The sequence below is a fragment of the Neopsephotus bourkii genome, unplaced genomic scaffold (assembly GCF_033783945.1).
Source record: "Neopsephotus bourkii isolate Nb327-2 ecotype Australia unplaced genomic scaffold, CSIRO-AGI_Nbou_v1 NB_894, whole genome shotgun sequence".
NCBI classification, from domain to species: Eukaryota; Metazoa; Chordata; class Aves; order Psittaciformes; family Psittacidae; genus Neopsephotus; species Neopsephotus bourkii.
The window spans coordinates 2274925-2287651 of NW_026901388.1; the positions used below are offsets into that span (position 1 = coordinate 2274925).

The 12727-nt window shown below is 37.5% G+C and overlaps 1 protein-coding gene across 1 annotated transcript in view; it reads right to left on the reverse strand.

The window, feature by feature from the left end:
• Nucleotides 1-2142: 2142 nt before the first annotated feature.
• Nucleotides 2143-12727, reverse strand: part of RNMT (RNA guanine-7 methyltransferase) — a 126432-nt gene continuing 115847 nt past the window's right edge. Inside the window, exon 12 of the transcript XR_009726129.1 lies at nucleotides 2143-2160. The gene's annotated coding sequence lies outside the window, so the exon portion shown is untranslated. The remainder of the gene's footprint in view (nucleotides 2161-12727) is intronic.

The following is a 12727-nucleotide window of genomic DNA, read 5'->3' on the forward strand; positions in this document are numbered from 1 at the left end:
TTGCTTGAGCCCCTGTTCAAGGATTTGAAGCAGCAGACCAACAGAGGTTCCTTCCAATCTCAGCCACTCACATCATTAGCCAATAGCTGCACCTTTGACTTTCATGACTGTATCAAACAAAACACGGAGTCAAATACTATGTAAATAAAGCAATTAAGTTTAAATCAGATTGTGGTACCACAGAATACTACTTTGGAAAAGATAGTATTGATAGTGATACCATTAAACATCGTACGCTGAAGTTCCAATTAGCTGGAGATAATTCTTATATGGATGGATTTGTAGATAGGTAGATTTGCTTAGCTTACCCTGGCTGTTATTTGAAAATATAAAAGCAAATCAAACTGACATAAAGAAATACTTCTAGCTCTTTGACAGTTACACTGGCTGCTCTTTTGTTGTTGTTTGTAAGAAGCAAAAGCGCTTTCATGATTAACTTTTCCCTCATTGTTGAATTACTCAGTGAGTGTACAATTGAGCCTATTCAGGCAAACGAAGTTTCCAAAATGAGACTCATAGCTACTAGGTAGATGAAAATGGGATATTCATTTTTTAATATCTATAAAGAACCAAACGCACTACAGAGAAGACAAATGCTAATACCTGACAAAATGTAATTGAGGTTAGGCTAGATTTTACTTAAAATCCATTTTATCTCTCACAATACTTTTTTTTGTCTGTTATGAAGACATTACTGCTTTTTGCATTCTGGAAGTATCTAACAACCATGTTCAAACTCTGGCACTCCATTAGGCTAGGCATGGTATATTTTAACAACTTCTTAGAGTTTGCAATTTAGAGCCTTATTTGTGGATTTACATTATGCAATCAATATCTATCACACTGTTGCTGATAACAAAAGGTAATTTTTCTTCACTTTATGACAAGTTGCAGATTCTACATGTATTTTTCTGATGTTTTCTTATATCCTGAAAGGGAAATCTCATAAAGTCACATCTCAAACCTCTCCATTACTGAAGCAAACAAGAAGCAATTACCCTACACCCATGCAACTCCTGAACAGAGCCAGCAATAAGTGACTCTTAGTCATCAATAATCTATAAGAGCTCTGAGACACAGAAAAAGATTCATCTTTCACATTTTAACTCTGAGAGGATAAGAAACCCAGTATATCCCATGTTTCTCTGTAAGAGAAGAGCTTTTGCCCAGGAAAATTCCATGGAGCCACACAAGCTTACACTCCCAACAATCTTCCCATGTCAAAGTACCCTTCTGGTTACAGAGGTGGGTTTTATTCTAACTGCACTATTAACAGCAACTTATATGACTTGATAACAAACCACTTTTTTTAAAAAATCCATTTTTTTAAGATTTCTAGAGATGAAAGATACCTACATATAAAATATCATATTGCAAAGTCACAGCCTAAAAACACTAGCATCTTCATTGATACCCTCTTTACAGAGGCTTAATTTCTAGTCATGTATATAATGTTTGTTAAAGCAATACATAAATATTCTGAGGGAGAGCTTGACAGAGGGTCAAAGGGCTGAATTTTAAATGTGGTTCTATCAGATTGAATACTTGAGTCCAGAAGAACAAATCCGGGTGACAGCTATATCACCTGAAAATTACTAGGGGAGATTCAAGTGGAGTGAAGAGAATGGGCTTTAGCACTTCTAATCAGAAGGGGCCAGCCAGGCATCTTGTGTAAGTATATGCAAAGCTCCACTCTCTCATAAATGGGAACCACAGCAATTCTCTCGCAGGCTACCTATCTTCTGCAAGATGGTCCTCAACAATTGTACTGCACCGAGGCATTAAATCTGCCACACTACACAGCAGAATGACTCAAAATTTCCTGGTTCTGTTCTTCATTGCCTCTATTATTTCTTCATCCTCTCTCTGTTACCTCTCTCAGTTCCCTATATCATATATCTACTTTCAATGCTAGTAGCATATATATGGTAATTTTGTAACACAGGCAGCCTCTGGATTCATAGAGAGCCAAGCCATTCATCCACAGCAACCCTTAAGCAGCCCTGGGACAGAAGAGGCTTACTATGGTGCGCTCTGCTGTTGTGTGACTTTTTTGTCATATTCCTTGATGCTGTACCTCTACTTCCACTGAAATCAGAGCTAGAATTGATGTTTACTTCAGATAATATAAATTGAACATAAATTGTCATATAAATTAGCCTAAACCAATAAAAACAATGTAGTGGTGAGATTCTCCATCTTATCTTCAGTCCTTTCATTTACAGCTGCTTGTCTTCCAGCTCAAGCAAACAAAATGCAAGAAACAGATGGTATGATCAGTAATACTACAGAGAATTAGTTGGAGCAAAGGAGCTGAGCAGTCTTAATCTTCACGGTCATTTGCAGCAGTAATTATGTTCTCAGTATCACCAAGTTACTGTCATGTGAAATTTGCTTTACTTCCACATCATTATCTATGCACTTGGTGCAACAGAGAGGTATGAAAGCTTCCGCCTCTCACAGGCAGAGATGAGGAGGATTTGGCATGGGAATCCTGGCGCAAATGGAGGGAAAAAATAATTCTTAAAAGGTTTGGAGCTGAACAGAGTGCTGGAAAGTTTAATTCATTGGAGAAAGACTAAGCTTGATCGTCCCAGGTTGAATGCAGATTCATTCAATGTTGGCAAACAGCAGCAGCTCTGGGAGAGCAGTGGGCTAAGGCAATGAAAAAATGAATAAACAATGGAAAATAAACCTCTCAGATTTAGTCTTTGGTGTAATAGTAACGATGAGCTTGCTTCCCACATCTGTTTCTGTTCTAGTATTAAGATTTACTTCATGCTATGCCATTTCTATAGATATTCCTTTTCCTTAATGGAATGTAATCTTCTTAGGTACTTCAGGTTCCATGTTGCATCTATTCACAAAACCAAAACATGCATCAAGTAAACAGTAGGAGATAACAGCATTTTCTGGTAGTCCTAGCTAGAGAGAATTTACCCAAAAATCCATCCCATGAAAGACACTGATTTGCATTTCTGTCACTGCTAAAGCACAAGATAGAATTTGCTCTGTGGGGGATTTTGGGGTTGGGTTTGTATTGTTATCTTTTCCTTATCATAGTTTCAGACTTCATCCTCTGTGTGTGAAATCAGTTCAGACATAATTTTATCAGAAATTATGCAGTGTGTTAACGTGATGTAGACTGCACAGTTTAAATCACAGAACCGTTGTTTGAAATGGATGTGCTCATTTGGTGATGCAGAGGAGAAAAGAAGTGTTTGATGAACATGTTTGACTCAATATTAATAAGAGCAGTCTGTGAGCATGTTTCTTGAAGTGTAAGAAACTGTTTTCATTGCTGTACACTGTGAACAATTATACCTATACACTACTCCACAAGATTTACGATTGAATAAGGCTCTATTCATTGGAATAGCATCAATCTAAACTACAAAGCTTTGCTTTTATAGCTGGGTGATTATAAATCAGGGGTGAACTATCCTTTTCAGACACCTGCATCTGACAGGTTATGTCACTGTGGTAAGCAGTTTAATTATCCTGCCAAAAGAACTCCTTTAATGGAGTTACTTTGTTAGAAGTTCAGTGTAACTATAATATGAGATTTTATAACATAGGTATGCTCTGGGTTCTAAATGATAATACTTAAAATAAGAAAACATGTAAACAAAGAGAAGGCAGAGAGACTAATGGAAAATAATTTTCCTTGCTACAAAAGAATTCTGTATGAGCAATTTTTAACAAAATGAAGGGCTTTTTTGTTTCAAAACACCTCTGCTGAATCTTTTTTCGTTAATAAATTCACATTTAATACTCATTTAACTTATTTAATATCACTCTGAAACTGTTCTCATATGGAATGAAGACTCCAGCACTATCTATACCTGCAAGTGAACCTCCCTCATTTCCATGTAAGCTGCTGGGGTTTTGGGGGGATGCAGTGAAGATACTAGGAAATGTTTTCAGTTCATTTTTGTTTATATTTTAAATAAATAACTTTGGCCTGATTTTATCTTCACATACACAGAAATTAAATAAATGAGTACAAAATACTAAAACAAAAATTACTGTGTCCTTACATCTATTCTTTGTTCGTAGAGATAATCCCTTTTCTCACCTTATAGAAAACCTTCATCCTGTATCTTCACCCTTTTCAAAATAAAACAGCATTTCTATGACACTTAAAATAACAGCATTTCTCTTCTCCTGTACACATCCACTCTATCATTTTTAGTAAGTGCACAAAATTAGGGACAGATTTTCTGAGGAACAGCTTGACAACAAAGGGAATGGTATCAGGAATCTTAGTGCTGGGATAAAGAATGAGTAATTTTAACCTGAAAAACCACAGGGCGCATGTTAGCTATTGTAATTAGTACCTGATTGAAATGAAATAGAATAAAAAGTATCCAGTGAAGTCTCCAAGGAGAAGTAGCACATATCAGCCCACTTGATGTCCTACTGCACTTCATCCCTGCCCTTCCTCACTACCAATTGTGAGACCCCACTCCCCTCCTCACGCTACATTGGCTCAAATGCTGAGTGGCTATTTTGCTTAGCAGAGTCAGCTCCCCAGCTTATCAGAAAGATACCGATTTTTTATTGTTACGTTTGTTTTCCAACATTATAGTTAGCTGAACCAGTTTGGCACAGCAGGTGAGCCTCAGAAGCAGCAGAAAGAGCAGAGAGGTGAAAAGGCTGGTCTGGGGGTTAATTTGCTCACTCTGGGAGGTATTACTTCATGCTTAAGTGCACTGTCTGCAGAACTTATTCATGTAGAGCTACTGTTGTTTCAAAGAAATCAGCCCCTGAATATGCATCAACAGTTATATACTGCAATAAATATGAAAATAAAGTAAGTTCACTTGATTCACTCAACGGCTTCACTCAAGCCATTTCTTCTGTTATTGGTAGTAGAACAGGCTCTTTAGGTCACAAAGGCCACTTCAAGTTGTTACTGTAATAATAGGATTCTCAGCTGTTGAACCAGCAGAAGTGGAAGTATCAGCCTAGATGAGGTGTAGAAATCTTCTGAGGCTCTGTGTGTGCCTCTTGACACAGCCATCAGTGAAAGCAGGAGTAAGATGTGCGAACCTATCCAAGGGATGGGGAACAGTGCGCACCTGGCCAAAGTGACTAACAAGCAATCTGCTTCCTTTTCAAGTTGCAACTGGGGACCTGAAGGGACCTCTTAAACCACTACCTACAATAACAATAGGCATCTCTGTTTAGGCAACTGCTTCCTCTTTTCCCTTTCCTCAACAGGAGGTTTAGAATGACTCTAGCCAAACTTGGTCTACCTTATGTTTTAAGGGCTATTCTGAAAAGAGATGCCAGTGGAATGAATAGTTTATAGGGTTAGAATACATGCTACTTGTTAATTTCTAATGACTGCTCAGTAGAAGCGTTTTCAAAAAAAATAAACAATACAGACACTCTCCAACAAACACGTTTTTCCCTCTCTTACAGCTGCCTCTGCCTGGTAGGAGAGTACTGAAAATCTAAAGTTGTCTTTCAGATCTGAAGCAGAGTAACAGGTCTCAAAGTAAAATTCTTCCAGTCAATTGACAGCTTCTAACTCCTCAAGCTGGGAACAGCTGGAGAATAGCAACCAGCTAGACCTTACAATAAAAGCAGGTTTATTCCTAAGGGAAGGACAACAGGATCCAGGGACTTGGGCTAGCATATTAATCAAGTCTCTTTTCACTTTTTCCGCCTTACGCATGGGTAACATTGCCACTTGGAACAAAAATAAAAGCCAGTGCTATTAAAATCATATCAAAAGATCTTTTTTAGTTTGTCGCTTCTGGGCAGGCAGTAGACATCATTGCGTTAACTTCCAGAATCATTTAAGCAGTCATTTGTATAATGTATAATTAATAATAAATCTACAAATGATTGCAAGGTTTTCAGGGACAGGACACAATGAAACTAGATTAGTGCTGTGTGCAGTTGTGGGCCCCACAATTATACCCTACCCTATCCTGTCCTGTCCTGTCCTGTCATATTCTAGTCTGGTCTAGTCTGTCCTGCCCTACCCTATCCTAGTCCATTTCATTCCATTCCACAGATTCAGCTGCTTCATACAGCTTTTAGTGCATTGTAACTGTTTACAGCAGGGATCTTCAGCAACCAGTGGAGCAGGAGTCAGCAGTTCGGCTAACCAGCAGCAAAGTTGAAGGGACATGGCAGGGATTAACTGACACAACAAACCTAGACATTTTTCAGGTAGGACACAGGAAACTTGCTTCCACATATGAAGAACGACTTGGCAACCAATCAGAATTTTTTTATATTCTGTGTTGGATTTCTCTAAGCCTCTCCTGTCAGCATCCTTATTCCATTTTGTGCAAGTAAATCACACACATCCAGAGAGTCACATAGACAAAGTGGCTGACTGTCCATCTGTGAGAAGGAGACATCTCACTCTCTGTTTACCAGCTGCTGTATCCCACTGGTAGCTCGTCATCACTCTATGGCAACAACAACCGTCAGATCCCTTGCTGCTTCTCATGTCTCCAGTTGATAAGCCAAAAGTTTAGTGCCTTATTTTAAACCACTTTTAGGTCATATGTAAAATTAAAAGCACTGAAGAAGCTGTTAATACTCTCCTCTCCCCAGTTTATTGTTTTTTAAAGTGTTAGCATTTAAATGGATTTAACTTCAAAGATAATTTATTACTAAGGTGAATAGAGTTGTACCGTTTCAGAACTCTGTTATTGTTTCTGTTTATCTGGAACTAGTTTTCGGCAGGGTCACATATATAAAACTGTTTATTTCTGTTGCCCTTCTTTGACATGAAAAATTAATTGAAATGGGAAGTCTCAGATTGTTTCATGGTAGGAATTGTATCTCATCAAAGAATTAAGCTTGTGAATGTGCCTAAATATACTTCCTTTGCCACTTAAAATGAATTATCAACCCTAAAAAATGTTAGCATCCATTTATATAAGAAAGTAATGTTATAAAATATATTAAACAAGTTAACAAAAATGAATTTTAAAGGATCAGAGGAGCATTTATTTTTAAATCTGCTGATGTATCCTGTTGCTTTGCATACTTAGTCCCAACTCAGTACACTGTCACAAAACTGCATAAACTCAAAAAAGTCATCTCATTACCACTAAAATGTGATTCTTTGCTTACCGTGCTGTATTTCATTGCTTCATACAGAGGATTAAAACACTTTCTGAGGCTAGTTCTCAAGACAGTTAAGTACTATTGTATCTCTTGCAGCCTTCAGTTATGGATATACAAAATAGACAATACCATACTTTAGAGATAGCACTACAGTCAAACACTGCTACTCGCTGACCAGAAGAGTTTTAAAGTCTCTACGCTCAGTGCTATTCAAAACCCCAGTGGACACAGCTTTGAGCAACATGCAGGTTGCAATGTTAAAACAGATTTACATGGACCCTGCTTTGAGCAAGGGGCCAAACTAAATGACTTTTACGATGCCTCCCCAGCAAAATTATGTCCCAGGTCTGTCAATACAGTTTTGGAAAAGAGACCGTTGTTGGCCTGTGGGTTGTTTTTTTCCTTTCTGTTTGAATTTAGTTACAATCTTTTTTTATTTTCTAAGCATACATTTGTTCTTTGGAACAAAGGTCACACTTCTGTGCCTCTACTTCAGCATACAGGTTCCTGTCCAAAAAATAGCACTGTCCGATCTCATAATAACTGATAACTGCACTTCAAACAGTTGCTATTCTTATATTATTTCTGACTTTGAATTATGGATCTGACCTAGTGATCAAGTTGTAGTTGATTTGATTTGCATAACCTATAGGAAATTGTTCTGGAATTTTCCTGAAGGAAAAAAAAAAATAAAACAAGAAAGTCATATGCTCTGCGCGGAACTTCATGGAAATAGACGTAGCCTAAAATGTCATTGTTTTTTCTTTATTCCTGATTCTGATGCTAGTATAAATTGCCCCAGTAGCTAACTATGTTAGTCAGGACTTCATAAACTCTGATCCAAATGTTTAACTTAAATTTTTACCCTTGCACTCTAACATTAAGAATTCTCTTCTGTTGCATACATGAGTCATAAACAGAGATAATGTATTTTCACATTAGTGATGACAACTGAAGGACAAATATCTCTTCTTTATGATTATGCTGCTAGCTAAAACGCCTTATTTTTTTAACATTATAAAAATTATGAGTTTCAAGTGTTTTAAGATGCTCTGCTATGAAGTTTGAATCATTAATTAGTCTACATTGAAACGTAGGTTAAAAATGGATAATGAACATTTTGTGGTGCCAGAGCCACAAGAACCTTAGTAAACACGGTAATAAGGATTTTACACTGTATAGTAAAAAAAACATTAAGTGAAGCATAGTTGTACAAGACAGGATATAATTTACTGTGGCACGTTTAGCAAACATTGTCATTTGAAGAAAATTTTTACTATCATACTACATGGCAGGCAGAAATTGAATCAATATTTCTTTTCTCTTTACCCTGATATAAATTCATGACAGATATAGAGTCCATTCACACATTGGAATTAGTAAACTCAATTCTTTGCAATATCAAGTGGCAGATAAAATATATACCATATGTCACTCCTTCAAAGGTCCTTCTTACTGTGCCAAGGTTCAGGCAAAATCAATATTCTGAGAATCAGAAATAAGGTATTGTTTAATCCTGGAGATTTCAGAGCTCCTACAAGTGATTTGAGCGAAGTTATATGTGAACCAGCAGCACTTCACAGGGGAAAAGACCACACACAGAAAAATAAACAAACTCCAAAATAACCTGCTAGTTTTCATCTCTCAAAATCAGCAGCCTGTACTGGATGTTATCCATGATTGGTGTAAGGCCAGTTTCATATATATTCTTTCAGCTAGACAAAATAAGTACAAATGTCACTGCGACTTCAGAGGAGCTCAGAGGAGCTCACAGCCCCTGGAAAGCCGATACTTCCCACCTCAAACACATGCAGATGTTCATCACAATGCAGACAGTGTGACATACAGTGCTGTGGCCTGCACCTTTCTTCTGCACCTCTGTAACTCTGAGATGACCATCTGCTCTTACCATCAATCTCAGAAGTCTCCCTTATGATTTCAGCTGTCAGTATTTATCAAGACCTGAAAGCTAATTGGAGTCACCAGGTCACACCTGGGAGAAGACAAGCTGAATTGCTCCTAGCTGCAAAACCCCCACATCTGTTTTCCCACAGATCACTTCAGCCAACATCACCCACTTGGCAGGACCAGCAGAACTCCCTGCTGCTCTTGCCAAGCACCAGTCTTGGACTGTTGGCTGGTTGTCATTTTCTCCCTGATTTGTTTCTTAGCCCTTCCACTTCTGTTTGCATGAAGGAAGAGGGCGTATGGTTGAGGGGAAAACCAGTAAAAACAGTGGCCATGAGAAGGAAGGATTAGCGAAGGATGAAATAAATTTATTACAGGATGCTGCAAGTCTCTCCAAATCAAAGGAGTTCGTAGTTAATTTTTTGCCCTTTTTTTTTATTTTTATTTTATGAAAGGGAAAAGTAAGTAATTTATGTGGAAAAAAACAACTGTTATGTCAGAAACCTTGTCTGTCAAAACTCAATTTCTACAGAGAATTTTCAACTCATGCTACTTTCCACATCACTCTGACTTTAGTTGCAACAAAGGAAATTTAACTTCCATATGAGGAAACATTTTCTCGTAGTAGTAATAGTGAAAAGCAACACTTAAATAGGTTGTGACATACCCAGAAGTGAAGGCTTCTAATAAGACATTAGAACAGTAACCTGTGTAAATCAGAATACGTGTAGGTATTTTTGCCTTGGGATGAGAGAGTAGAGTAGTTCAGCCCTATTTTTTACTTTTTTGTAGTTTTGCTGGAGCTAACCAAACCAACTGTGAGCGCAACTCAGTTGTAATTCTTCTAGACTTAGTAGAGCAGAGTCCACAAAAGATGTCTGTGGAAGGCCGAAGGTTGTAAGTGTTTAAGACTTATAGAATCATAGAATAGCTAAGGTTGGAAAGGACCTTAAAATCATCTAGTTCCAACCCCCCTGCCATGGGCAGGGACACCTCACACTAAACCATCTCACCCAAGGCTTCATCCAACCTGGCATTGAACACTGCCAGAGATGGAGCATTCACAACCTCCTTGGGCAACCCATTTCATCACCTTCTTACAATACAATACAATACAATACAATTCAATTACAGAATTATTGCAGTGTTAGGGCAAATGATTGAGGACTTATGCAAACCAAAAAGTCAGTAATTATCGAATTAATTTGATAGAGGTTTGGTAATTTTCATACTTAGTTATTGTGACACTAACTCAAAGAGGTTTTTTCTTCTTTTGGAACTATTTATACATGTTTACCATGGTACTTATGAAATATCATAACTTGACTGACAGACGTTAGTGTTTTTCATTACGCTCCCTGCCCATCATCTCAGCTATTCTGTGATGACTTAACATAATTACATCTTAAAAAAAAAAAAGATTCTGTATACAAAGGAATAGCCTATGATATTGATTAAAGACAACAAATTCATGCTAATTAAAGCTAATTAGGAGATGACAGGTTTCAGCAGGTAGGAGAAACAAACAGAAACACAAACAGTTCTCTGTTTGCGATTTTATTTGTGCTCCACAGCTCTTACCTGTATTATTTAGCTTCAGCATTAAACTGCTCTGTGTATAATTGCATATTTAAAGAGTATAAAACTAGAAAACAGCCAGAAATTCTTCACTACTTTTTGTACTGGGGTTTTTCTGATCACACCTGGACAATTCCTTGAAAGATAGCCTTTAACCTATCAAGGAGAAACAAAACTTGATGAAAGAACCATGGTGAATATGTCTGCACATATTCTTATAGACAGACACAAGCCAGTTCTGCCTCTTCTTCCATACAGCCATCTGCAAATCAGCTCCAAACTGAGGCTTAGATTCTGTATCCAACTAATACATCCCTATTGCTTCCTGCTGAGAACCAGATCCAAATGCGGAGAGAGTGTGCACCTATTTCTACCTGTGATCATATCTCATGTACCAGCTACAGCATGAAACAGGAGGTTGGACAATTGTGGCTTTCAGGATTTGAAGGGAAAAGGGAAATAAGAGAAGGCAAAAAGACTGCAAAATAGAAAACAAAACCTGCACTGAAAATATAAAGGAGAGCTGAAAAAGAAAAATGAATCATTGAAAAACATGTCTCTTCTCTCCATGTTATCCAGATCATAGAATCATAGAATGGTTAGGGTTGGAAAGGACCTTAAGATCATCAAGTTCCAACCCCCCTGCCATGGGCAGGGACACCGCGCTCTAAACCATATCATAATCATATTTTTTGTATGCCTCCCCCTGCAACAACAGAAGGTAATCAAAGGCCTGTCTCTTTAATCAGCACATAAATCCATTTAGACACAAGGTTTTGATTAAACAAATACTGCAATTTTAGGACACAATCCATCAGGGAAACTCAGACATCTGTAATAAAGTTCTGTTTGACAAAGAAGCAAGTATGTTTTGGAGGAGGAAGTAACTTCTATTGTCAGTAACCCTTCTCCATGTAGGGATTTAGTTGTTTTCATTTAATGCAGCACAGAAAAATTACCCAGCTCTCCAAATTTGCATAAGAACTTATACATGAATTAGAATCCCCTTTTCTTGCTGGAACTTCCAGCAAGAGTTAACCTGTACAGTCTCTCATTAATACTACTGTGACTTTACCCCATGAAGTTAATAACCAGCCTGAAGAAGGGCTAGAGGTAATTTATTTGCAGTAGAAGTGCTTAAGCACCAGGAAACTTAATGCGTTTCACACACTAATTGCTACATACATGCATATTAGTTTGTGACAGAACAAAGTCATTGCACTTCATTATCAGTTGCAATACAGCCTTGCCACTGTTCACAAATGCTACCAAATTGCTTGTGCAATTGCTTGTGCATTTTAGAGACCAGCTAAGTCATAGGAAGACTTTTAAAGTCAAATAGATGTTTAAGTGTTTATCAAATAAGTATGCCAAAAGCCTAAAATGATTGCATATTTGCAAGCTAGTATATTGGAGAACTACAGGTTTTGTAAAAGACATTAATACTGAAAAAAAAATAATCTTCAGAAATCTACCATTAAGATCTATAAAGAGCATTTATTTTCGAGAGATATATGACAAGAAAAAGAAAATCCAAACCTAAAATTCCACTGGATTGGAAGCACCTAGAATATCTGTAAAGTGTATACTAAGGTAATTTAGTAACCTTTACCTAAAGGAGAGACACAGGGAATAAGCAGAGTGTTAATCAGCCTTTTTCTTAAAGTGAAATGTGTAAAACTGACTATAGTGAACTGAAAGATTCATTTCCCATAAAGGACCCATTGCAAACACTGTTCATGTGAACTAGCATTTCTCCTGCAGTTGAGGAGACAAAAAAGAAACTGGTTAGAATTGCTATACAAACAGAATTCCCCTGAGAAATGCCAAAACATCATCCCAGCATGTGGTCATTATAAACTGCACCTTTGATGTATCTGGTTTGCTGTATCATATTAAAATGGTTCCAGCTGTTTTGGAAAAGACACTTTCAAAATACTGTGAGGTGGTAAGTACTTCCTATATGTTACCACTGCAGAGCAATACTGTGCCAGTTCTGTATATTGTATAAGTGGTTGCTCCTGGGAGAAATGTCCATCACTCCCTCACAAACAGTGCCCAGACACCGCTCTGATGCTACACTCTATATCAAGTGAGATGCATCCAGGCCTCACTTCCACTGAAATCAATGGCTAAATAC